Source organism: Anneissia japonica, unplaced genomic scaffold, assembly GCF_011630105.1.
Source record: "Anneissia japonica isolate Jap-2015-1 unplaced genomic scaffold, ASM1163010v1 scaffold287892_len502923_cov169, whole genome shotgun sequence".
NCBI lineage: Eukaryota > Metazoa > Echinodermata > Crinoidea > Comatulida > Comatulidae > Anneissia > Anneissia japonica.
The window spans coordinates 7,084-12,283 of NW_022743765.1; the positions used below are offsets into that span (position 1 = coordinate 7,084).

Consider the following 5,200-nt stretch of genomic DNA (forward strand, 5'->3'; position numbering starts at 1 on the left):
GCACTAAGAATATTGATATTGATAAGCTAAATGATTGTGTTGGTGCTATGAGTACTACCATCGTTAAAAACGCTTTGTCAGTGTCTGTAAACGACTATACGTTATTACTGCAAACTAATCTGTGTTCAATGTTGTCTGATCTTGCCCCGAATAAGGAAATTATTGTTAGAAATAAAAACAATAACAAACATGGTATTCCAATCACTTAAACAAAAAGTAAGCGATCTGCGTCGGCTTGAACGTCGATGTTCTAACACCAAATAGAATTCTGATAGAGATATATTATTAAGCAACGTATTAAAAAAAAAACTAAGACATTGCTTCATTAATCAATAGACCTCTTGAAATCGGCGGCTCTTTTCCTGATAATCTTAAAATTGCTGTAGTCACCCCAACATTGAAAAAATTGTCTCTTGATCCCCAAAAAAATTCCAAACTTTTAGGCCAATTTATAATCTACCTTAGCAAGCCAAACCTATCGAAAAAAGTAATTTCCTCTCAGTTAATTTAATATCTCACTCAATTTAATTTGTTTGATCCCTCTCAATGGGCATATTATAAGGCAGGTCATAGTACTGAAACTGCCCTTGAAAAAATACACAATAATATTATTATTGCTCTGGATAGGAAATGGGTTGTTGCCCTTATACTCTTTGATCTTTCGGCTGCATTCGACAGCTTCACAGATTATCCTCTCAATTTTTAATTTATGGTATTGGCCCTAAACTGGTTTTTATCATATCTAATTAATTGAACTTAATCTCTTTAATTTAACAACATTACATCAAATTTCAAATTATTGAATATGGAGTTCTGCAAGGTTCTATTCCTAGCCCTTTCTTTTTCCCTTTACATATTCCCTCTTTCCAAAAGTATCTCGTCCCTTAACCTTTATTATCACATATATACTGATGACATCCAGCTTTATATTTATTTTGATCCATCTGACTTTGACCTAATTAAAACATCTTGAAACCCGCCTCCATGATATCCACAGTTTGTTGTCTAATAATATGCTAATGCTCAACGAAAAATAAAACTCAACGAAAATAAAACTAAATTCATTATCTTCGGCACTACTCAATCTCGCTCAAAATTAACATCGACTCACTTCATATTGGTTCATCTATCATTGAAACTTCTTCAACTATTACTAACCTTGGCGTCACACTTGATGACAAACTTTCTATGAAAAATCAAATCGGTCAACTCATAAAATCTGTTAACTTTCCTATACGTTACATAGCACTTATCAAAAAATACATATCAAAGCAAACTTCGGCACACTTCAATTTTCTCTTGACTATATTAACTCTGTTTTATTTAAAACTCCTAAAACCCACATTAACATGCTTCAAAGACTTCAAGGCGTAGCTGCAAGTATACTAACATTTACTAACTCATGTACCCGCCATTTTATTGAATATTTACGCTCTAAACTTTATCATTTTCGAAGTACAAGGGCTAATTCCTTATTTATGATAATGGGTGACTTTAATTCACCACACTTTCTTAAACTAGGTTATTGGTTTTTCGACTCGCTGAAACACCTGCCTTAATAAAATCCTAAATAATATTTCTAATCTTTATCAATCTCCACTCAAACTCTCTCCTTTAGATCGCAGTGACCATGCTTCATTTTGTACTAACCTCTTAATTGTAAAATAAAAGCATATAAAAAGGTAAGTTGGTTGAACGTCCCCTTTGTAGAATTCGTGTATGAGGCGTTTTGGTAAAGTTGTTACAGGGATTGATTGGTATAATTTGATTCTTGTAAACATAAACGATTCTGAGTACCTCGCTGTTAAACTTGAAAGTGTAATGGATACCTATAAAAATAATCTCCTTCAGTTAATGTTCGCGTAAGGAAAATGATAGGCCCTCCCTGGTTTAATCAGGGCATAAAGATTAGTACGTTATGAAATTAAATTGGCCAAGTCCTCTTTCTACGGCGAATCTATTGCTTCTCTTATGAAAAATGAACGTTTTAAGTGGCATAAAAAAGTACAGAAGATCTTTGGACGATCGAAACCACAATCCTTATTACATGAGCTTGGTTGTGTCCCTAATGATGTCACAAATGTTATTAATAAGCATTATGCTAGTATTTGTTCGTACTTACCGTTACTTAATCTGCAAAAATTAGCAGCCTTTTTTCCCATCTTAAACCCCTGTTATATACCATGGGCAGGTTTATAACTTTTTAAAAGCGATTTATGTTAATAAATTCTGTCATTCTCAATATATACCACTTCGATTAATTAGGGAATTTTCTCTGGAGCTTGCTCCCCTCTCTTGAGTTTCTATACACCTGTCTAGCTGGAATAATGCTATGATTACTCCAGTTCCTAAAAAGCCTATTAAGGCTTCTATTCCCGATGACCAGTAGGCCAATATCTGTTACGCCTATCTTCGGTACGACTTTTGAAGTTGTTTTTTTTCTGAATGAATAGCAAGGATATGCGAATTCTCTCGATGCACTGATTTTGATTTCATACTTCAACATTTTGGGAAGAATCTGTTATTATTTAATCGCTTTAATTAATAGAACCCTAAAAGAGAAGAACTGGACTAGATTGCTTCAAAAAGTGAATCAGTATGTAGTGCCAAGCTGTCGAACAAAAAGATTTGCCAGGTCTACCATTCCTAGTGTCATTGGCTTTATAAACAATAGAGATATTTTGTTAATTTACTTGTATTTCCTGAATAGTACATTTAATTTTATAAATATTTTAATGTGCAATTCAATAGTTATTTTTTTTTTGTATTATATAGGCATATATAAGGTATTGCTAGTTTGAATAGGTCTTTTTGTCAATGAGTTTTTGCTTTCTATGATATTAATCATTTTATATGATGTTTATATAATTCTGTATTTTTAATTATTTTGATTCGATTATAAGCTCTTGATTTCAATCCTGAATTGCATTCTTGAGAATTGTTATACCTGAATATAGAATGTTTTAAAAAAAAGTATGAAAAGGCCCATTGCACCCGGACTTTTTTCACCCTGCCCTTTGCCACATTAATCCTGTTGCCACCTATCCCATTTCCACCTAGCATTTTGCCAGGTGGTATTGGGCCATAATGGGTCATAATTTAAACAAAGACAATTCGTTGCGGTTGCATAACATTATGAAAGGTACACGTGAGAAGTTAGTCCTAATTAGCGTATTGTCATTATAGTACAATATGTATGAAGATGTATGTACGTACTCTACAGTTTGTAAGTATATGTATGTGTGTTAGTGTGTATTTATTTTATCTAAGTATGTATTAAGTTAATTAAATTTTTGTGAAGGCATAGCATCAATTAAAATACATTTTGTAGTGTTATAAATTTAACTGTGCTACATCATCGACGGATAACTTTGACTGTATAATCTATCTTTTGGTGTGTTTCTTTTCTGGTCAACAAAAAATAACTACACTCGGTGGTATATTACCCAAAGGACTTATAACTGTTACCAGGATAGGAAACTGGCTGGTCTGGGCATTGTACCGTGAATAAGCCTTAAGTGTTTTATTAATTACAAGTTCAGATGTTCTGCACATGCTCAAAAGTGTCTCATGCGTTAAAATCTGTGAAGGTTGCTAAATGTTGAATTTGTAGGCCTACTGAAAATCAACAATATTTGCGTTTATGAGCAATACATTTTGATTTTGTAGTTAAGTATATGAATAATTTTAATTTTTATATAACTTCATACTAATTTGTTTTTGGATCACTATAATTGCATTTCATATGCGGTTTGATATGACTTATGTCGAATTCATTGTATTATACTGAAAAAACATAATCACATCAATTTAAAAATATAATTTGTGAAAATACGTGCCTTAAATGTTAACTAACAAATGATTTTATTGGTAGATTATTTTGTTTTTAAGTGTATAAGTAAGATTGATTTGCATGTCAGATGAAATTAGTACCCCTATTTTGTATTTGTTTTACGGTACCGTATTATGCCAGCTGGCACTGTTAACAAGAACATAAGAGGGGGAAACAGCATTCTTAGGCAACTGCACCAATGCTAGGCGTATTAATAAGCCAAGCTAAGTATATATGCCTTGTCAAACCGCATAAAAGATGCAAACAGCATATACCCGAAACAAATTAGAAGGTATCAACTAACTAGTGCAATAAAATTATTTATATACGTACTACTTACAAAATAATGTATTGCTCACAAACTCAAATATGCTTTATATATTACATATTCAACATTCAGCAACCTCCACATTGTCAAAACATGAAACACTCCTGAGCATATTGCGCAGACCATCTAAACTCTTAATTAGCATAACAATCCACACATAAGGGTGATTCACGGTACTGTGCAAGGCTTAGACAAGCCAGCTTGCTATCCTCGTAAAAGTTATATGTCCTTGATTAACCAATAGAAACATGGGTGAGGGAAATGTCCAAAAATAAAGGAAACCGACCAATTGAAGGCCATGTAAATTAGGCGTGAAGATCTAATACCCTGAATGAGCCCTTGTCTCGGAACAGATTAGTTTGCCAGGATCGTTTTTACTTTTGAATCTTAATTTTACTTTTGAATCATTTGAAAACAGTGACACAGTACACTTTCTGGATTTACAATTTAACAACAGTGTAGGAAGTATGAGTATATATCGTAAAAATACACATACAGGTCAATATGTTATTATGATAGCTTTGCTCAATGGAACCATAAGATCTCCTGGATTCGTAGTTTAGTTTCTAGAGCCCACAGATTGTGTACTCCTGATAAACTTCAAACAGAGCTTAGTAACATCAGGAAGTTTATGTCTTGGAATGGGTACCCTTTAAAAGTTGTTAATAATGTACTTAAGAAATTAAATGAACCTAAATGTATACATAGGCCTACTGATGATAGCTTGACTTAGATTTGGGTTAGATTGCCTTATCTAGGAAAACCAGGTGAGTTCATTTTACGTAGATGTTTAAATAAGGTAAAGAAACACTTAATTAAAGAGGTAAAATTCATAACTTTATGGCAGTATAAAAATGTTTCTCATTTTATATCTACTAAGGATCAAACCCCTAAGGAGTACAGAAGTTCTGTTGTCTATCATTTGAAATGTCCAGGCTGCAATAGTGATTATATTGGTAAGACAGATAGGTGCTTAATAACTAGGACTTAAAGAACATTCTTCACGATCTGATAGTGTTATATTTGATCATGTTAAAAAC

General features: G+C 32.8%; 1 protein-coding gene across 1 annotated transcript in view; it reads left to right on the forward strand.

Annotated features, from left to right (window-relative positions):
* The window catches only part of LOC117119524, a 28,299-nt gene that overhangs the window by 4,046 nt on the left and 19,053 nt on the right, over nucleotides 1-5,200 (forward strand). The window lies entirely within an intron of this gene.